Below are 23,954 nucleotides of genomic sequence, written 5' to 3'. Positions count from 1 at the left end.
CTGAAAGCTTTCAACTCCAGTTGCAGGAACAAAGAACATGATTTATACAGCTGTGATTCTCATTGGAGGATTATTTTGTATATTAATGACAGCTGGCTCTAAAGTGTTGGGGAAAAATGTTATTACATAATACAAAAGAACTATAAAATTCACATTTAATTACATGACAACACAGGAACAGTGCAGTCTGCATATTCTGATTATTAATCAGTCTTGCTGTATCATCTTCTATGGCAAATGTTATTTGACGTGTGCTGTTTTTATCATTTTTGACGATCGCTAAGCTTAGCCACCCAGAACAGACTGAGCATGGGCATGACCACCAGTGCTCAAAAGATGGCCAAGCAAAGTTATAAAATGGTTATCCCCACTGGACAACTTTGAAAGCACAAATCATTTTTTTTTATGAAGTTTATTTTAAATATTCCCTCCTCTGATGTGTGAAGAAACTTTTTCTATACCAATTACAGAAAAGTAGATAAGGGATCTATTTGTGCAATTTGCAAAGTGTCTGGCTACAGTGGTTGAAATGTTTATCTTAATATTTAGTAAATGCTCCCTAATACTCTCCTTTAGGTTGTGACTTGTTTGGTCAACATGTTGCTGAGAACATTTATTACAAGTAATAAGATATGTAATATTTTGCAAATTACAATTGATGCATTGTTTTATGTTATACGTTTTTTTTATATGTAGAGGAAGAAAAGGTAGTAGTCCTAACATAATTAAGTACTGCATCTTGAAGCTCCACATTTATACATGCCCACTTTTGTTAGCCACGTGGGGTGTGTTGATTCTGTATTTTCTATGAGACTTAGTGAAAGAAGAGCAATAGTTTTGGATCGTCGAGAGACGAAGCAACAGTTAGACCCTAGAATTGTATCTAGTGCTGGGTCTGTACAAAGTATAGCCATATTTTTATTAATAATTCATTTGGTTTGATTAAATTGTGAACTATGAGTTAGGATACATGATAACATTTCAGAGTTATTTTCCTTAAGTCTAGATGATTTTATAGAAGTAGAGGGAGAGACAGATTGACCACTAATATCATTGACTTTATATGTTTTAAAAAGATGAAATAGTTTTATATGCAATGCTTTTGAAAAGGTTATTGTCAGAGTTTTTATATGATAGCCTATCTCTCGAGGAGTCTATTATGCAATTGACTTTATTTTGTTACAATATCATCAAGGAGGAGCATATTCGACATAGTCTAAAGCACCGACTACAGGGTATGTTTTTGATTAAATGATTTGGATGGGAACAATTGGCATACAGAATTGTGATACCTGTAAACACAATTCTACTAGTAAAGTGGTACTTGTTTTAAAAGCCATAGTTTCTGGGTGACATTTACCACAATTTCTGAACTTAATAGCCCTGTTAACACTATGTTAGCACTACACTAGGGGGTGCATTTTACTGCATTTGATTTATATACAGTATCTATTCTACCGGTCAGGCAGTAATATAACAAAATGATATAACTCTTTGAACTTGAAAAAAATATTATGGATTGTAAGCCAAGAATATGCATTTGCCCAGCAGTGTCTTCATTCCTTGCAATGGAACTCTGAAATGTATAACCATTTGCCACTGACATACCTTCAATGTCATTGTCACTAAATGGGTTTAAAGGGATTAGATTTTCTGATATAAAGGACAATAAGAACAAGAAAGAAGAAGATTAGCAAAAAATGTTTCTAGCATCATCAGTCAATCAATCTCTAGGAAATCGGAGTTAAAATTATGTAACTCTATGGTGTGAATTTAACATTACGGGACAATTGTCGAGGAACCAATCAACAATTTGTCTGCTAAAAGTAAAATAATAAAAACAACTCGCTGATTGTTTTCTATGGATTCTGTGCAGTGAAAAGTGCCAGAATACTCTGCACAGTGCATCAAATTTAGTGTAAGTGCTAGCCACAAACAGTGGAGCTGAAATGAAAACAACCTATAGGTTTTAACATAACACCCACAAACATGTTTTGTACTTTGTATAATGTTTTAGAGTAGGGTTAGTGAAGCTTGGTTAATTAACAGATTTAGCAATTGCATACTTTAAAGCAAATCAATGTGTTGGACAGAAGAATATTCCATATGCTACCTAACTCAAATATCAAACTGAAGAATACATGGCTTTTCATCTCAAAGTATGTCTTAAAGATTGGTTTGTGTTTTTGCAACTTCAAAAGAATCCTCTTCTTATCTAAAATTTTTAACATTTAACAAATCCAAAAAAGCCTCTCTGGAATACTACTTATAGAAATGATTAACTCCCACTGAGATGATACAAGATATTCTTTATAAGCATCTGACAGTTTAATTACATGGATGAAGATGAGAACTATATCTCCTAGTTTGTCAATTTAGAATTAGGGCATTAAACAAACAGACAGGAAGCATATATTTAAATGAAGTCATTAAGTGTAAGCAATTAACGTTAAGCAGTGAGAATCACTTGAACATTTGAAGTAGGAAATTATAGAACAAATGTGAATGTATTTAATTCAGACAATGTTTTAACTCTTTCTTTGAAGAGCAGACAGTTTTATACGGGTATTGGATGTATTATATGGAATGCCTGGAATCTGGGGTTATAAATATGGGGTCTTTCCATGATTTGAATTAGCCTACCAAAATACATTTAAACATTAATAAACCCAAAAGAATTGTTTTGGCACCAATATGAATTCATGCAGCTTAGTGACATCAAGTGCAACGTACTATTTTTTTATTTCAAAGAAAAATTAAATCACTTTTAGAAGTTAAGTCAGGATAATGGTAGACCTGTTGGATGCAATGCAGCCCTATACTTAACACCTGACATAGAGAGGCAGTAAGGACAGGGTTCTGTTGCACCTAGACCCCAATGGTGCTTCCTAAATTGGGCATTGTCGGGAGCGCTAGGAGTGCTCCATTATGGAGCGTTCTCCTCCGCATTCAAAATGGTGGCGCCCATCACCGATTACTGATGCTATCACAATGCGCTGGGCGTGTGACGCCATCACACCGGGAATGTCGCAAAATAAGAAAATAAAAGGACACGGGTTCAATGCCTAATTATAGGAATGCTTATTGTTTTCCTGCGTGTTCCTATATTTATTATAACTTGTTTCCTGGACTTTTAACCTTGCCTGAAACTTGGACCTTGCTTCTGTTCTGTCTGCCTATTGAACATTTGCCTGAATTCTGAATGATTATGTCTACTCCTGATCCCTTTTGGTTACTGTGAACTTGGACTTTATCCTGAAGCTTCCTCCTTGGTCTGGACTACGCCGCTAGGAGCCACTAGGACCCTTGGCAGGGATCTTTCAGACAGGCAAATTAGGGGAAGGTTAGGGGATACCCACATGGTTTTTTATTCATATAACAGTTCAAGAATTTTTTTTAAATGCAATGGAGTCAATAGGAAGGTAAAATTACATTGTGGTTAAGGCATTAGTAGCTCTGTAATAGCATATATTTTGAAGAGAAAATATTTTGCTCTATGCTACAACTTTTGATTTTTACCTGCACACACGGTTTTTTGTTCTTGTTTGGTTTTTTGCTCGATAACATCATATTGGGAAGAGAAAAGCCATGTCTGACACCTAAGCAAAAAAATCTGTAGTTACCCATACTACCGATGCTTTACAAGGCCAGAGAACAGTCAATCTTAGCAATCCAGTTATAATAATTATTATGTTTATATAGCACCAATATATTACACAGTGCTTTACAGAGATTATACTCTAGGGTCCCTATCACATTCACACACAATGGTCAATTTCATTAGTAGCTAATTAACCTTCCTGTTTGTTCTTGGAGTAACATTTTACATTTCCATATATATCACCATGTAAAAACCTACCACTTGAAGAAAATAATTAGACTGAAAAAGCACTGGTGGGTTTTACCCATACAGAGACATACTGCAATGCACCATCTGTTTAACAGATGCAAATCTGAAGATCTTCCATCTGTTTAACAGATGCTAGCTGTGTGCCTGATATATATACATTTGGAGGATCAGGGGAGAGTTTAGACCTGCAGAAGCTGCAGGTGCAGCCATGGGGACACACTAAATTGAGGAAAGGAGGTGCTATTTTGCCATACTGTCTGACAATACTAAGAAAACAAGAGTTTAAATCAGTTATTTTACTTCTCTGCATCTAATATATCTTCATTCTGTACTAGCAAACAATCTTAAGCAACATGATAATTATCATCAGTGCAGCAAAATATGTTAACGCTATATAAATACATGTTAATAATAACATGTTAATAATCATCAATATTATAGGTGACATATACCTCCCCTAAAATTCCAAAGTGGGCATCCCAAACCTCATTATAGACCTCTTTACAGATTACAGAATATATTCAAGATTAGTCATCTCTTTATCTAATATAATGAGATTATTATGCCTTTTTTGCTTTGCACTAAATATGTAAAATGAATCATCATGAAAGACCAATATTAAAAATTGTTTCAGTGATGATTGTATACAATCAACAAGAGATCATTGATCATCAATGATGAAAGCGTTACATGAAGGAACAAATATTCAACTTTGGAGCGCTCTCTTCTCTAGACCTACCAGAAAACGTCATATGGGGTATAGATAGAGTGCATATAAGTATAAGAAATATAGAAAATATATAAAAGAAAAAAAAGGAAAAAGAGAGGAAGAGGAAAAAAGGAATATAGCATTTTACTTTACCAAACAATTTCAAATCACCCCTTTGTGCAACATTTCCATTACTCATCAGTGATCACCATTTAACCATTTAATTACTTTAAGCAGTAACAATCAAATGAAGTCACACTCTGTGTTTACAATGTAGATAATTCAAGTGATGAAATTGCTCTTCCAACTGTGCTTCTACTTAAAGACCAATCTGGTCGAGAAAACTGATCAAATGCCACTATAACTCACTACTCCTCCAACTCTTTGCATTTCTTAATATCTACTTGCTGCAGGAAAAATGTGCATTGACATGTGTAAAGTCCTGATGCTGTAATATAAAAATCATATACCATTCACAAACATCCCATCTCAATAAAATATGCCTTTTGGGAGTCACTCTCACATTGTTGGGTTACTGCTTCTGTTTTTGCCCTTCTTGTAGTCTGCTGTCTTTGCTTTCTCTGCCCATGATATTCCCCATAAGAACTTCTCCTCTGAATTCAGCTCTCGCTGCCAGGCCCAGATTTGTTGCAAAGCCACAAAGGCCTGGGGTGGCATACAGTATATAAAGGGGCAGCATGCCGCCCAGCTGCACCTTGAGTTTGCACTGGGTATTAGGTTTCAGGCGTGCAGGATATGGCTGATGTCCTTTCCCTTATGTAAAATCAAATGTTGAGCAAATGTTTCAATCCTGGGGGGCTGGGGCGGAGGGTGATGCTGCAAGAAATTCTGCCCTGCTCACTGCTGACATGTTTTGCTGATACTGGCCTCCTCTGAGTCATGACATAACTTCTCATTGTCTGTGTTTTAAAGTCCCACAGTTAAAAAAAAAATGCTTTATTGTTACCAAGTCCAAATGCTACAATTTGATCCCTTTCTTCTAATGACCAAGCAATAGTTTAACCCTTCATAATCCAAACTTTCCAATGTGGTCCTCTTCACATTTACATGATCTATTCATTGTCCCAAGGTCAAATGATTGCACCAGCTCAATTTAGCCAAGCACACAGATGGCCAAATCATGCAAATATATGCTTGTTTGGTAAGGACCTTAATGCACATGGCCAGCTTCTACAAGCACCACCACTTTGAAGCACTATCTATTTTATTCCAGGCAGAGCAGCCTTAGATGTATTCCAGTCTGAGATAAAGAACTTTTCACAGACTTTGAAACAAGTGTGGGGACGATCAGATGATTTTTTCCATTTTAATTAAGGTAATGGCTATAAATTTAAATTACATGTTTCCATTACACAAAGGTTGCTTGAAAAAGGAAAAAGTAACAGTTTCACATAAGCAAAGAGATTGAGCGCCTGGATGTTTGACATTGGTTTTTTGGGGTAGGGTATATCTTTTTGTGATTACAAAGAGGAAAATGGAACATTTTCTTATTGGACCGCAAGGGGTCTTTACTTGGTCCTTTGCTTTTCAACTTTTCTATGAATGACCTGGAGGTAGGCATTGAGAATACTGTTTCTATTTTTGTTGATGATACTAAATTGTGCAGTACAATAAGTTCCATGCAGGATGTTAGAAAAGAAAGTATTGCCAATACCTGTATTTGATTTCAACGGGGTGCTCCCACTTTTATTCAAGGTGCTTCCAGACACTTAACAATGGATCAAACGTTTCGGGACCGCATGGCCCTTCCTCAGTGATACCCAACCATAGAGCGTGTACATATTTATAGACATTCAAACAGCGACCTCTTGTGGTGGTCGATACAAAATACTTTAAAACAATTAAATAACAGTGTAACAATGTTAAAAGCATCACAGTGTATCCATTTCACTTTCAAAACCTGTTTCTCAATGTGACTATCATTATAGATACATATAAATGGATTAAAATTACTAAAATACTCCTTTATCATGTGAATCGTGAATTATTATTCTCTATTTAACAATTGGTAACATTAACCCATTAATCCTCAACCTGAGTGATATACTCCATGCTTACAAAAAACACTATTTACACTTTACAACACATAGTTTGTTAACATACTGATATTTGTTACTCACTGACTATAGTACAATTAGCTGGATGATGCATACATCTCACTTCTTATTGAAGATGTTCCTTATTTTAATGCTGTAAGAAAATGTGTACAAATTAATAATGGCACGAACACATTAACATCTAAAACGCGTTGGTATAGACTTAAAGAAAACAATTTAATCCCCAACTCTCGTTCAGCCCCTTAGGGGCTAGGGTTCCCAGCTTCCATATCCAGAAACACTCCCGCTGTAATAATTTTTTATCAGAATTAGTTTGCCTGGGATTGATTTCTTCTAGCACTTGCCATCTCAATTGCGCAACACTGTGTCTGTGTTCAGACCAATGTTGCCCAACCGAGGTGGCTTTGGTATGTGCATTTCGAATGGAGCTTCGGTGTTCATTTAGGCGTAATCTCACTGGTCTATTTGTCTTCCCTACATATCCCATTCCACAAGGGCATTTTAAGTAGTAGATTACATTTTTGGATAAACAGGTGTGGTACCCCCGTAATTTAATTGATGTTCCTTGTGTGGGATGTGAAACAGTATCCCCCTTTATAATGCTATTACAGTTCTGGCATGAGAGACAAGGAAACGTTCCAATTACTGGTTTACCCAGAAATCTCTGTTTAGCTGTTACTGGGGGTTGCATATCAGTGTGTACCACATAGTCACCCACATTTTTTCCTCTTTTGTAAGCAAACAAGGGAAATTCACTGAAAGACCTTGAGGTTGTAGGGTCATTCATCAGAATAGGCCAGTATTTTCTGACCACTTTTTTAACACGTTTTGAGTGTGTGTCATAAGTGGACACAAAAGGTATCCTTTGGGCCCTTTCCTCTTTTTTCTTTGTGTCTAGCAGTGTTTCTCTTGTGAGCTTATCTACCTCAATTTCTGCCTTCCGTAAGATTGATTTGGGGTATCCCTTCTTTCTGAACACAGTTAGCATTTTTTCTTTACTGTCCTGATAATTTTCAGTGGTTGAGGTAATACGCTTACAACGCATCAATTGGCTCTTCGGGAGACCTGACATCGTGTTAGGAGGGTGGAAGCTGTCAAATCTTAACATACTATTTTTGTCAACTGACTTTCTGTATAAGTTAGTAGACAGTTTATCTTTCACCCTCCTAACCTGAACGTCCAGGAACTCAATTTGTGTCTCATCAAAATGTAGTACAAATTTAATAGTATTGTGCGTCCGATTAATATATTCTCCAAATTGTAACAATTTATCTCTTGAACCTTTCCACACAAAAAAAATGTCGTCCACAAAGCGGCTGTACCAAAAAATGGATTCAGAAAACAATATGTTCTGTAGGATGATTTGCTCCTCTAGATCATACATAAATATGTTGGCGTAATTCGGTGCCATATTAGCACCCATACTGGTACCTTGTTTTTGTAAGTGATATTGTGTGCCAAACCGAAAATAATTCCTTGTAAGGACAATCTCTAGCAGGGAGCATATCAATTGTACTAAAGGCGAGTCCTGGACATATTCTCTGTGTAACTGTTTTCTTACCGCTTCTACCCCTTCAGTGTGTGGAATACAGGTATATAAACTTGATACATCCATTGTGCATAAAAATACCCGCTCATCTTCACGTAACTTAATATGAGCAATTTTGTTTAAAAAATCTGTTGTGTCTCTAAGACACGTGGGTAATTTCTGCACAATGGGGTTCAAGTAACTGTCTATAAAGACTGCTAGCGGTTGCAACAGTGAATCATTCCCTGAGACTATTGGTCTCCCTGGGGGCTTTGATGGATGTTTGTGGATTTTGGGCAGCAAATAAAAAATGGGAACTCTTGGATGTGTTACTGTCAATGCTATTTTAATTTCAGGTGTTATTATCCCTTCTAGTTCTGCCTCATATAGGAGACTATCAATTTCTGTCTTAAATTTACTAGTGGGATCTTCTGTTAATAATAGGTAGTGTTCCTCATTATTAAGCTGATTAATTGCTTCTTGCACATACATTTCTTTGTCCATAACCACTGTAGCACCTCCTTTGTCTGCCCTTTTTATGACCACATTTTGGTCCTTTCCCAAGGCTGTTAGCGCCAATTGTTCAGACTTAGGAAGGTTACGGTGGGTACTGGGCAAAGGTCTGTTTTCCCAAAGCTTTTGACATTCATTTGTTACCAGACTCTGAAACATATTAAGTGCCTTATTATCTATAGGTGGATCAAATGTACTTTTTTTATACAATTTCTTAGGAGTGACCATTTTTGAAGACTGCTGCACAACATTACCCTTATCTTGAAACCAAAGTTTCAGCCGCAAATTGCGCATAAATTTGAAAAAATCAACCTGAAAATCAAAAAAACCAACACTGTGTGTGGGTACAAACGAAAGTCCTCTGTTAAGAACACGTTGTTCTACAGGAGACAGTTCCCTTGAGGAGATATTGTGTATCAAGTTCTCACCTACTGCTTGTGTTTCCTCCGAGTCACAGGGGTTTGCGCAGTGGTGTCCATTGATGCTGCTCTCTGGGTCTTGCCTGTACTGCGCGTGCCTTCTCTCTCTTCCCTCTGTAGCACTTCCTCGTTGTTTATTCTGCCCCTTCTGTTGTCCTCCTGATCGCTCTGCGGCGTACTTGTGGCTAAAAAAGCTTTTCCGCTCCTTGAGTTCCCTGAAGACGCTGTGGAGGAAGACGGGCGTTGGTCTCTGGTGCTGGCTGACGTCATCGGAGTGCGCAAACCTCGGCGCCATCGCTCCTGGGTCCTAGTGCGCTTCCTTTCTGCCGCCCAGGTGTATACACGATCGGATTCGTAGTCCAGGGTGTCTCTCCTATATTTCTGGAGTTTCTTCTGCACCAGATCAGCGCGGAAATCTGCAAGAGAGGCTTGTAGTTCAATGTTGAACTTGTTAAAGTTTTCAGAGGTGATTCTTGACTTTAATTCTGTTGTTGCAGTCACCAGTTCCTGCTGAGTGCTTTTAATATTACTTTGCAGCCCTTGTATCGTGTGAATCATCAGGTCCAACGAGCACCTGTTTAGGATAGCATACCACTTATCCATAAATTGTTTATCTTCCTTATTAAAAAACGGCAGCAAGGTACATCTCAAGCCTCTGGGTATTCTGGCCACTTTTGCATATTCAGCTAATGTACTGCAATGGAGACTCAGGCTTATTTCCTTTTTGGCCAATGTCAGCGACCTCTTGTGGTGGTCGATACAAAATACTTTAAAACAATTAAATAACAGTGTAACAATGTTAAAAGCATCACAGTGTATCCATTTCACTTTCAAAACCTGTTTCTCAATGTGACTATCATTATAGATACATATAAATGTATACATTATATGTATCTATAATGATAGTCACATTGAGAAACAGGTTTTGAAAGTGAAATGGATACACTGTGATGCTTTTAACATTGTTACACTGTTATTTAATTGTTTTAAAGTATTTTGTATCGACCACCACAAGAGGTCGCTGTTTGAATGTCTATAAATATGTACACGCTCTATGGTTGGGTATCACTGAGGAAGGGCCATGCGGTCCCGAAACGTTTGATCCATTGTTAAGTGTCTGGAAGCACCTTGAATAAAAGTGGGAGCACCCCGTTGAAATCAAATACAGGTATTGGCAATACTTTCTTTTCTGAGATTTATACTGGCGTGTGGCTAGGCCAGGGCCATATATACCTGCATCCCCTGCTACGATTATTTTCTACAATTGAGTAACATTGCCACATTGGGGAATCAAGTTACAAACGATGTCGTTTGAAGATTTAAATACTATCACAAAAAAGAGTGCTGACACTTTCAGCTTCTCCCAACAAGAGAGAGCAGAGATTTTGTCATCTGTAGGAGAATCCCTCTCAGATGTGCTTGATGTTTCTGTTACTCCTGATAAAGAAGTGAAAAGAAAGATCGAGACATTGGCCAAAAAGGAAATAAGCCTGAGTCTCCATTGCAGTACATTAGCTGAATATGCAAAAGTGGCCAGAATACCCAGAGGCTTGAGATGTACCTTGCTGCCGTTTTTTAATAAGGAAGATAAACAATTTATGGATAAGTGGTATGCTATCCTAAACAGGTGCTCGTTGGACCTGATGATTCACACGATACAAGGGCTGCAAAGTAATATTAAAAGCACTCAGCAGGAACTGGTGACTGCAACAACAGAATTAAAGTTAAGAATCACCTCTGAAAACTTTAACAAGTTCAACATTGAACTACAAGCCTCTCTTGCAGATTTCCGCGCTGATCTGGTGCAGAAGAAACTCCAGAAATATAGGAGAGACACCCTGGACTACGAATCCGATCGTGTATACACCTGGGCGGCAGAAAGGAAGCGCACTAGGACCCAGGAGCGATGGCGCCGAGGTTTGCGCACTCCGATGACGTCAGCCAGCACCAGAGACCAACGCCCGTCTTCCTCCACAGCGTCTTCAGGGAACTCAAGGAGCGGAAAAGCTTTTTTAGCCACAAGTACGCCGCAGAGCGATCAGGAGGACAACAGAAGGGGCAGAATAAACAACGAGGAAGTGCTACAGAGGGAAGAGAGAGAAGGCACGCGCAGTACAGGCAAGACCCAGAGAGCAGCATCAATGGACACCACTGCGCAAACCCCTGTGACTCGGAGGAAACACAAGCAGTAGGTGAGAACTTGATACACAATATCTCCTCAAGGGAACTGTCTCCTGTAGAACAACGTGTTCTTAACAGAGGACTTTCGTTTGTACCCACACACAGTGTTGGTTTTTTTGATTTTCAGGTTGATTTTTTCAAATTTATGCGCAATTTGCGGCTGAAACTTTGGTTTCAAGATAAGGGTAATGTTGTGCAGCAGTCTTCAAAAATGGTCACTCCTAAGAAATTGTATAAAAAAAGTACATTTGATCCACCTATAGATAATAAGGCACTTAATATGTTTCAGAGTCTGGTAACAAATGAATGTCAAAAGCTTTGGGAAAACAGACCTTTGCCCAGTACCCACCGTAACCTTCCTAAGTCTGAACAATTGGCGCTAACAGCCTTGGGAAAGGACCAAAATGTGGTCATAAAAAGGGCAGACAAAGGAGGTGCTACAGTGGTTATGGACAAAGAAATGTATGTGCAAGAAGCAATTAATCAGCTTAATAATGAGGAACACTACCTATTATTAACAGAAGATCCCACTAGTAAATTTAAGACAGAAATTGATAGTCTCCTATATGAGGCAGAACTAGAAGGGATAATAACACCTGAAATTAAAATAGCATTGACAGTAACACATCCAAGAGTTCCCATTTTTTATTTGCTGCCCAAAATCCACAAACATCCATCAAAGCCCCCAGGGAGACCAATAGTCTCAGGGAATGATTCACTGTTGCAACCGCTAGCAGTCTTTATAGACAGTTACTTGAACCCCATTGTGCAGAAATTACCCACGTGTCTTAGAGACACAACAGATTTTTTAAACAAAATTGCTCATATTAAGTTACGTGAAGATGAGCGGGTATTTTTATGCACAATGGATGTATCAAGTTTATATACCTGTATTCCACACACTGAAGGGGTAGAAGCGGTAAGAAAACAGTTACACAGAGAATATGTCCAGGACTCGCCTTTAGTACAATTGATATGCTCCCTGCTAGAGATTGTCCTTACAAGGAATTATTTTCGGTTTGGCACACAATATCACTTACAAAAACAAGGTACCAGTATGGGTGCTAATATGGCACCGAATTACGCCAACATATTTATGTATGATCTAGAGGAGCAAATCATCCTACAGAACATATTGTTTTCTGAATCCATTTTTTGGTACAGCCGCTTTGTGGACGACATTTTTTTTGTGTGGAAAGGTTCAAGAGATAAATTGTTACAATTTGGAGAATATATTAATCGGACGCACAATACTATTAAATTTGTACTACATTTTGATGAGACACAAATTGAGTTCCTGGACGTTCAGGTTAGGAGGGTGAAAGATAAACTGTCTACTAACTTATACAGAAAGTCAGTTGACAAAAATAGTATGTTAAGATTTGACAGCTTCCACCCTCCTAACACGATGTCAGGTCTCCCGAAGAGCCAATTGATGCGTTGTAAGCGTATTACCTCAACCACTGAAAATTATCAGGACAGTAAAGAAAAAATGCTAACTGTGTTCAGAAAGAAGGGATACCCCAAATCAATCTTACGGAAGGCAGAAATTGAGGTAGATAAGCTCACAAGAGAAACACTGCTAGACACAAAGAAAAAAGAGGAAAGGGCCCAAAGGATACCTTTTGTGTCCACTTATGACACACACTCAAAACGTGTTAAAAAAGTGGTCAGAAAATACTGGCCTATTCTGATGAATGACCCTACAACCTCAAGGTCTTTCAGTGAATTTCCCTTGTTTGCTTACAAAAGAGGAAAAAATGTGGGTGACTATGTGGTACACACTGATATGCAACCCCCAGTAACAGCTAAACAGAGATTTCTGGGTAAACCAGTAATTGGAACGTTTCCTTGTCTCTCATGCCAGAACTGTAATAGCATTATAAAGGGGGATACTGTTTCACATCCCACACAAGGAACATCAATTAAATTACGGGGGTACCACACCTGTTTATCCAAAAATGTAATCTACTACTTAAAATGCCCTTGTGGAATGGGATATGTAGGGAAGACAAATAGACCAGTGAGATTACGCCTAAATGAACACCGAAGCTCCATTCGAAATGCACATACCAAAGCCACCTCGGTTGGGCAACATTGGTCTGAACACAGACACAGTGTTGCGCAATTGAGATGGCAAGTGCTAGAAGAAATCAATCCCAGGCAAACTAATTCTGATAAAAAATTATTACAGCGGGAGTGTTTCTGGATATGGAAGCTGGGAACCCTAGCCCCTAAGGGGCTGAACGAGAGTTGGGGATTAAATTGTTTTCTTTAAGTCTATACCAACGCGTTTTAGATGTTAATGTGTTCGTGCCATTATTAATTTGTACACATTTTCTTACAGCATTAAAATAAGGAACATCTTCAATAAGAAGTGAGATGTATGCATCATCCAGCTAATTGTACTATAGTCAGTGAGTAACAAATATCAGTATGTTAACAAACTATGTGTTGTAAAGTGTAAATAGTGTTTTTTGTAAGCATGGAGTATATCACTCAGGTTGAGGATTAATGGGTTAATGTTACCAATTGTTAAATAGAGAATAATAATTCACGATTCACATGATAAAGGAGTATTTTAGTAATTTTAATCCATTTATATGTATCTATAATGATAGTCACATTGAGAAACAGGTTTTGAAAGTGAAATGGATACACTGTGATGCTTTTAACATTGTTACACTGTTATTTAATTGTTTTAAAGTATTTTGTATCGACCACCACAAGAGGTCGCTGTTTGAATGTCTATAAATATGTACACGCTCTATGGTTGGGTATCACTGAGGAAGGGCCATGCGGTCCCGAAACGTTTGATCCATTGTTAAGTGTCTGGAAGCACCTTGAATAAAAGTGGGAGCACCCCGTTGAAATCAAATACAGGTATTGGCAATACTTTCTTTTCTGAGATTTATACTGGCGTGTGGCTAGGCCAGGGCCATATATACCTGCATCCCCTGCTACGATTATTTTCTACCATGCAGGATGTTGCCACTTTGCAGGATTTGCATGATTTATTGGCCTCCTTGTACCTTATAAATGTTTCAGCAATCCAAGCTAACTCGAAAGCCTTAAAAGCACCCACCTCAACACCAACACTGCTACTGAGCCAAAAAAGTTTGGCTTTGCAATGACTTTCCTTGCTTACAAGGGGAATATACTGACATGTATATTGATTAAGCAGTATTTTAAAGACTTCCCATTTTTCTTCCGTGTTTAACCATGTGAAAAGCATTTCCCACTTAATATGTTGCAGAGATACCCATATATTGTCAAAGTTTGCACGTCTAAAATTTAATGTTTAGTTACTCCTTATAGAATTGCCTCTGCAACAGAATCTTAAAAGAGACCATGTTAGGATCACTATTCCCTAAATGCTCAGTTCAGTATTATTATTTATTACAAGATCCATAAGATTCCTAGTAGTTTCTTAAACTAGCTCTAATATAAAGTTGTCATTCAGCAAATTTACAAACCTACTAGCTTTTAATTTCTTGGCAACCCCATTAACCCAGTCAATGTCTGGATAAATCACCCATAATAAAAACTTGACCTAGTTGTGAAGTCGCTTCTATTTGTAGAAGTAGTTGGTTTTAAGCATGTGCCAATGAGCATTTTCTTTGTAACCATTTGCCCATTCAAAATCTCTACCCAAAGGTATTCCACAACCTCACCAGTGCCATCAATGGTTATTTACTTAGTGCATGGCTCTAATTCGTGGTTCCATAAAAACACACTCCACCGTTTCACTACTCATCCGAGCAGCTTCTTCAGTTCAACTGACTGGTGTGGGAAGTTCTCGGCATATAAACTCTTCCACTAATCCAATCACAATGGCACATTGTAACTTTTCAAAGAGGTGACATCTGAAATTTACAGAGGTGTTGATTCTTTGTAGTTACTGTGATAGGATTATCCAATGTGTCATGCAACGCCTAGAAACAGGTGTTACTTGTGAGAGTTGCATGAATCGATGTGTGAAGTGTTCTGAAACCTCTAGGGTAAAGATGTTAGAACAGCATTGCATGTAGCAGACAGGTGATGTCGAAGGCCCCCACCTCTGTTCAGGGATAGTTTCTCCACCTTGACATGAATCTCCTCTTTCGCGCCTTGTTCAAACCAGCGGTCTTCTTTATCAAAGATTTGGATCTTGGAACGATACAGCAACTATGACACAGTCACAAAGGCATTCATTCTAGAAGCAATTAAATATTTGTTGAAACACATTTTTTTTTTTCAAATTTGATCAAGCAAATTACCTCCAGATATGTGGTACCTCAATGGGGGCAGAATTTGCTCCCACTTATGCCAACCTGTGTATGGGTTGGTGGGAGGAGGAGCACATTTATGGAGGTATTATAAAAACACCGAAAAACATTTTTAGATTATTTGGACACTTTAAATAATAATGATTTAAATTTAAAATTGACAGGCACCTTTGAAAATAAAAGAATACATTTTCTGGACTTAGAATTGTCCAACAAAGATTTTGAGGTGAACAATACAGTGTATTGTAAGAAATGTGCAGGAAATTCGTTGTTACATGCAGACTCATGTTATCCAGGACATGTCTTTAGGGGGGTACCAATAGAACAATTTTGTAGACTTAGGCAAAATTGCAGTACAGAGGAGAACTTTCTCATAAAGGTCTGTAATTTAAGGGATCAGTTCTTGACCAGATCAAATGCAAGAACTAGAGAAAGACTTTAGGATAACTATACAAAAGGATAGGGAGGACCTATTAGAAACCAAAGAAAAGATTAAACATGGTACAAAAGATAAGCCATTATTTATTACCTCTTATAGCAGACAGTTTGTAAGGATTAAGCAAATAATGAATAAGCACATACACATTCTATACATTGATAGCAAACTAAGAGAGGTACTAACAAGGGGTTGAAAATTTGTAAGTTGGAAAGCACCCTCACTGGGGCAGATGTTATCCCCAAGTGAATTTAAAAGAAAATAAAATAAAAGTAGTTGGTTAGAAACCACAGGAACTTACTGTTGTGGGGCGTCACGATGTGTCACATGTTCACGGGTACACAAATCTAAAACATTGATAAGAACTAGAACTTATGAATGTACAATATTAATTGTTTTATCAATTGCAATACTAGTTATGTTGTGTACCTGCTAACATGTACACACTGTGGCATCCAGTATGTGGGCTGCACAACCCGTCCCCTTAAAAACAGAATGCGAGAACACATGAGTCAAATAGGAGCTGGGAGTAATGCCACTACACTGTCCAGACACTTTTCCCAATGCAACCAAGGAGACGTATCCTGTTTACAAATTCAGAGAATAGATAAAGCGAGGAACTGGAGCAGAGGGGGCAATAAACTGAAAAAGCTTCTACAAAGTAAGATGGATTTTTATATTGATATTGATATTTTATATTTATATTGATATTACACTCAAACTTAAGGGACTTAATGTAAGATGGGATGTTATAAGTTTAATAATAGTGCAAAATCCGTTTCCTATGGGAATATTTAGAATACACAGGGAAAATATAATGATACAATTAACTGTATCATGTACAATGTAACTTTATAACAAAACAACAAGTAAAGAAACAGTTAATAGTTTGTAAAAAGGAAGTACATCTGAGATGATGGAGATTTCCAATGCTTTTTAACCCAAGTGTTAGTGATTGTTATTTGATGCCCATGATTACGTGTGTGAACACACAAACGCGTTAGGATGATAAATGTTTGTGAAATAAACTGAATTTATTTTTACAGCTCCCTGGAGTCCTGCTGAGTGCGTGCCATTTTGCTGGTTCACTGAAATGCTATTATGGCAAAATGTACAGTATGTGGGCCAAACCTCCAAAAAGGTGAGAATAAGGATTAATGAACATAAGAGATAAATAACCAATTTTAATCCTAATGAAATAAAACCCCATACACCTGTGGGAAAACACTTCTTTGCACATAAGCATACAAGTGCAAGCCTTAGGTGGCTTGTACTTGAAGAGGTTAAAACCCAATAGATAAGGCGACCTAAAGAAACTGTTATCGCAATGTGAGGCGAAATGGATTGACATGCTTATTACACTTGAACCACTTAGTTTAAATGATGCACATAGCCTGAAATGCTTTTTATAATGAAACTATTTTATTTATTTATTTAATACAGAAAAATTAACTCTTTGCTACATTGAATATACTGGTATAATGAAACAGGTAGGTAGTACTGCATCTGAATCTTCTAATGTAATGTATAATATCTGGCCACATTGTGGAACTGACAGTCTTGTTGGTTTAAATTTGTGTTTAAATTTGGATTATTGGATTATGCACATTGTAAACACTGGCGTCTGAGGATGGATCAGTTAGATCCGAAACATGTGGTGCAACTAAATAAAAAATCACTTGTTTGATGGCAGTGGTTCTCCAGAGTGATTTATCCTAATTTGTTTCATGTGGAGGGGTTGAACTTAATGGACTTTGGTCTTTTTTTCAATTCAACTTACTATGTAACTTTGAGTCTAAAAGCTCAATGGAAAGTATTTCTACACTGCTGTTTTAAACATCTGACATAAGAAATGTGTTTCTGAATAAAAACATAAAAATAAGTTAATGAAATTACATGTGTCAGGGGGTAGGAGGATAACTTTGAATTCATTAATTACACTTCAAGTTAGAAAAAAGAATGGATGTAATGGTTTTCCATTTAAGAAAGGCTAAATAAAAAAAAATAAACTCAGATCAGTGATTGGAAAGGACTAATTACACTGTAAAAAAAACTAAATGTCCATTCCAATGAATAAGTGCTGTGATCTGGAGAGCAATTACAGTTTTGCCTAATTGGCTTCACCCTTTGTTGTCAGCCAGCAGAATCTGTGGTATAAATATGATGCTCAGACAACTGGCTTTGTTTTATTATTCTCTGGATTTAAACCCATTATCTATATTTCATTTGATTGCTGTACTGCTCTGAAGCAGAGTAAAATGGTCCTGAAATCCCATATTTATTTAAACATCTTCCTATATTAACTATTCTATATGACTTCATGACATCAAAGACTCCTATGATATGCTATAAGGCAAATTAAAGATCTGCGATCTCTATTTTCTTAACACATAAGAACAATTAATATATGATAATTAGTTTCAGATTATTTTCATATTCATTTTCATATACCATTTCATATAAATGCATGTTAAATTAATTAGGTGTGGATAGAGAACAAACGTAATAAATAATACATCCTATGTTATACATGTACACAAAAAAATCTAGCCAATCTCATGTTTTGCACTTTGTTATACACATATAGCAGGCATTAAGGATGCAACTGGCCTGTATTATTATTTTTGTACCTGTTTCTGATTAACCAAAATGCAAATTAAGAAAATTCTATTTATTCTATAAAAAAATCAGGCCTTGCTACGCACACAGGAGTTGACATATTAATATAACACGCTTCAAAGATAAATTGATAGGAAGGTATTAAACCATAGAATGAAATGAGTTTTTAGCAATAGATCATGTGTATCATACATTATTAGGTATTTTCTATTTAAACAAAGCTGCTAGTCAAATGTCTGGTAGACTGAGTCTGATAGATGGTAATGGAGGTCAGATATTGAGAGATGCATATTTCAGCACAATTATTATGTCTATTTAAATCACTTGCAGAATAAGTTCAAATGCGCAATCTTCTTTATGCTTGATTTATTTCCTTGATTACTTGGCATGAGAATAATTGAAAAAAAAAAATTTAATTATGATATGGTAATACAGTTATTATTTACTCGCTTGTTAGTTATTTTGACCTGGAATATGTACAGTACCTAAAAGGGGATGTCATAAATGTCCTTCAACAAAATAGGTCAAAATGCTGCAACATTCTCCTATGATAAATACTTTAAGATATTGATTAAATATATATATATATATATTATTTAAAAGAAATGGTGCAATATCTGAAGAGATCTAAATCAGTGACACAAGTAACCTTTTGCGATTTTATTTGTCCTTTTTAGTTACATTGCTTTATCATAAACAAATGACAGAAGTGTTATAGTACATTTCCACATTGCTTATACCAAACAGGGGTTACAGTTTAATGTGAAACGTTTTTTTTTTAAGAAGTGTTGTATGCAAAAGCCAAATACTGATGGGGTGGTGGTGTCAGTCTTACATCAGCTGTCATGAAAATTCTTGCCCTGAGTCAGTAATTCATTTTGGTTTTAATCCATTTTGAACCTCCAGCAGTGGAAAAGATAACATTTGAAATGGATTTAAGTGCTAAATCCATTTATACTTTTATTACTTTGTAAAAGAGGGAAAAATCATGGAAAGAAATATAGTCCAGCCACAAATGCCTGTTAAAGTCATCATTTATTAACATAGTAAGTTGGGTTGCAAAAAGACACACGTCCATCAAGTTCAACCCAAAAATATCCAAATCAAGTGGTGGTAGAGTTATGAGCTACAACGAAGATACACTTTTTAACCTTGTCAGACCATAGTCTGTATTAGAGACTTTTTGTTGGATATTAGGTGCAATATTGCTGTTGCAAAAGTAAAATGAATTAGACAACATTTTCAAAAGATTTCAAAAAAAGTAATAATGATAATAAATATACATTTGAGATAGGAAGAACTAATATCAGAAAGTAAAAAGTTAGACAGAAAAGATTGTTATATACTGTATTACAAAGGCAGGGTTAAAATAGTAAACAGTGTTACTAATATTTATCACAATATAGGTGATAGGTATTGATAAATTGAAGAAAAGCTTAAGAGATGGGGACCCAATGTCAGGGAGCCGGGAGCTCCCACCAGGGAGGTTGTCAGGATCAAGGAGGAAGCCCTCTGAGTGTCAGGGAGCCGGGAGCTCCCTCCAGGGAGGTAGTCGGGATCAAGGAGGAAGCCTTCTTGAGGGTGCAAGGTCGCGGTGTCCAAGGGGTTAATCCAGAGAGTAGTCAGAATCCAGGCAAGAGTTCAGGGGCAGGCAGATAACAGCAAAGTCCAAAGGCCAGGCAGGGGTCAAGGATAATAATCAGGATCAGGATAAGGAATATTAGCACACAGGGAACCCAGGAAATACTTAGGGCAAGGTTTCCTATACTTGGGCGCCATCCTGGCGTCTAAACAGGCTTTTTATTTGAATTTGGCGCCTTAATGACGTCATTGACGTCCTTGCGCCGACGTCGGCGCACTGACGTCATCGCGCCGGCGCCGCTTACCCACGTGGCGGCCATGGGCGCCGCCATCTTGGGAGCGACGCCGGCAGGAGAGGACGCGCCGCCCGGAGCTCCTGGGCCTGCTCCGGGCGGCGATCGTTACAGTACCCCCCCCCTTCACGGGGGGCCTCCGGACCACCAGGACTTGGCTTCTGGGGAAACTTGGAATGGAACTCCCTCACCAGACGAGGAGCATGGACATCAGAGTATCCTTCCCAGGAGCATTCTTCAGGGCCAAAGCCCTTCCACTTGATGAGGTACTGAAGAGACCCCCTGGAGATTCTGGAGTCAAGGATCTTCTCCACTTCATATTCTTGTTGACCATCCACCGCCATAAATGGGGACCTTCCAGTGGAAGTGTGGCAGGCATTGTTATGAGCAAATTCCGCCCACGGGAGGAGATCAGACCAATCATCTTGACAAAGGGAAACGTGGTTCCTCAAGAACTGTTCCAGGGCTTGGTTGACACGTTCAGCTGCCCCATTCGTCTGCGGGTGGTATGCAGATGAAAACTGAAGAACAATTCCCAGGTCTTTTCATAGGGAACGCCAGAACTTGGCAGTAAACTGTGTGCCTCTATCGGAGACGATCTCCACCGGGAAACCATGCAGGCGGAAGATGTACTGGATAAATAGCTGGGACAACTCCACCGCAGAGGGCAACTTCTTCAGAGGGATGAAATGGGCCATTTTGGAGAAACGATCAATGACAACCCAGATCACCGTGTTCCCACAGGAGGGAGGAAGTTCGACAATGAAGTCCATGGACAGGTGGGTCCAGGGACGGGAAGGAACTGGCAAGGGCTGTAGTAACCCACTGGGGCGGGAGTGGCTTGACTTAGATGTGGCACAAACATTACAAGCAGCAACAAAGTCTTTCACATCTTTGCGGATATCAGGCCACCAGACCAGGCGTCGTAAGAGTTCAAGAGTTTTAGCTGGGCCAGGGTGTCCGGCTTGCCTGGAGCAATGGGTCTGTTGCAGGATAGGCAGACGCAGCTCAGGAGGAACAAATGCCATCCCAATGGGAGTACCGGAAGGAGCAGAAGACTGACCAGCCAGGATTTGGTCGGCAAACTGTGGATACAGGGAGGCAATAATCTTGACTGGAGGGATGATTGGCTCTTGTCTCTCAGGAGAGCGGTCCACCGGAGTGAAGCTACGAGACAAGGCATCGGCCTTCCGATTCTTGGAGCCTGGGCGATAAGTCAAGATAAAATTAAATCGAGAGAAGAAGAGAGCCCACCTTGCCTGTCTGGGGTTTAGCCTCTTGAGGGACTGGATGAACTCGAGATTCTTATGATCGGTGTAAATCTGAACAGGAATCAGAGAACCCTCCAAGAGGTGACGCCATTCTTCAAGGGCGAGTTTAACAGCCAAGAGTTCTCGGTTCCCGACATCGTAGTTCTGCTCTGCGGACGAGAACTTCTTGGAGAAATAAGCACAGGGGTGCAACTTCCCATCAGCGGGGTGTCTCTGAGACAGGATGGCTCCGGCTCCGACTTCAGAAGCATCAACTTCGATGCAGAAGGGTAGTTCAGGATTGGGGTGTCGGAGGACAGAAGCGGACGTGAAGGCCTCTTTCAAGGACTGAAAAGCATCAATGGCAGATGGAGGCCACAAGCTGGGTTTACCCCCTTTCCGGATGAGGGCCAGGATAGGTGCAATGCGGGAAGAGAACCCCCGGATGAACTGCCGATAGTAATTAGCAAATCCGATAAATCTCTGGATTGCCTTGGTACACAGCGGGAGAGGCCACTCCTGGATGGCAGACACTTTCACGGGATCCATCTCAAATCCCTCAGGAGAGATAATGTATCCTAGGAAGGGGATCTTAGACACCTCGAAGACGCACTTCTCCAACTTGGCGAAGAGAGAGTTCTTCCTCAAACGAGAGAGTACCTCCTTCACCTGGGAGCGATGGCTTTCTAGGTCTTTAGAAAAGATCAGGATGTCGTCCAGGTACACGACTACGAACCTTCCTAGGAGATCCCGGAACACATCGTTAACAAACTCCTGGAAGACGGCAGGGGCATTGCAAAGGCCAAAGGGCATAACGAGATATTCATAGTGCCCGTCACGAGTGTTGAAAGCCGTCTTCCATTCATCACCCTCACGGATGCGAATGAGGTTGTACGCCCCACGGAGATCCAACTTAGTGAAGATTTTAGCCCCCTTCAATTGGTCAAAGAGTTCGGCAATCAAGGGCAAGGGATACCGGTTCTTAACCGTAATCTTATTAAGACCCCGGTAGTCGATGCAAGGACGAAGGCCTCCATCCTTCTTTTCCACGAAGAAGAATCCAGCCCCGGCAGGAGAGGTAGAAGGGCGAATAAACCCCCGCTGAAGATTTTCTTGGATATACTGCTTCATAGCAGTGGTCTCCGCTGGAGAGAGAGGATAAGTACGACCTCTAGGGGGCATGGTTCCAGGCAGGAGATCGACAGGACAATCGTATTGTCGATGTGGAGGAAGGAATTCTGCAGACTTCTTACAGAACACATCAGCGAATTCCTTGTAAAAGGGGGGTAGAGTCTTCAGATCAGACAAAGAGATATTCACCCTCCGGAGGGGTTCAGCAGGAAGGCAGTGCTGCTGGCAAAATGGGCTCCAACGGGAAATCTGTCCTGCGGACCAATCAATGGAAGGATTATGCAGGCGCAGCCAAGGAAGACCCAACACAACTGGAACGGATGGGCAGGAAATAATTAGGAACGAAAGTCTTTCTTTATGCAATGTCCCAACCTGCACAGGCAATTCCCCAGTCCTCATGGAGATAAATTCATCCTCCAGGGGTCTGTCGTCAATGGCTGTGACTCGGAGAGGAGTAGACAATGGGAATAAGGGAACTTCCAAGTGTTTGGCGAACAGAGCGTCCATGAAGTTCCCAGCAGCTCCAGAGTCAATGAAAGCAGAGCCAACAATAGTCTTAGTGGCTAGGCGAATCTGTAAAGGAAGGAGAAACCTGTGAGTGTTCTCTTGAGACTTTGGAGTAGTGCCCCCTACATGTGTTACCCTAGATATACCTCGGGGAACAGAACTCGTGGGCTTCGCTGGACAAGAATTCGCAAAATGAGACTGTCCGCCACAATACAGACATAAGCCAGCCATTCGTCTACGGAGTCTTTCCTGTTCGGAGAGACGAGCCCTTCCAACCTGCATCGGTTCCTCCGGAGGAGAAGGAGGAGCTTGAGCAGCTGGAGTTTGCAAGAGAGGTCTCTGGAAGCGAGGTGCCAACACGGGTTGAAATCGTTTACAATGCTCCCTCTCTACTTGATGCTCTCTGAGACGAGTGTCCACTTTAATGGACAGTGCAATCAGATCTTCCAGCAGATCAGGGAACTCCCTGGAGACAAGATCATCTTTAATGCGAATAGACAGACCTTGATAGAATACGGCCTTATAGGCATCGTCATTCCAGGAAGTTTCAGCCATCAAAGTTCTAAAGTCAATAGCATAGTCACTGACGCT

Source organism: Xenopus laevis, chromosome 8S (genome assembly GCF_017654675.1).
Source record: "Xenopus laevis strain J_2021 chromosome 8S, Xenopus_laevis_v10.1, whole genome shotgun sequence".
Lineage (NCBI taxonomy): Eukaryota > Metazoa > Chordata > Amphibia > Anura > Pipidae > Xenopus > Xenopus laevis.
The sequence above is the reverse complement of the archived record's forward strand: the minus strand, read 5'-3'. Positions refer to the sequence as shown.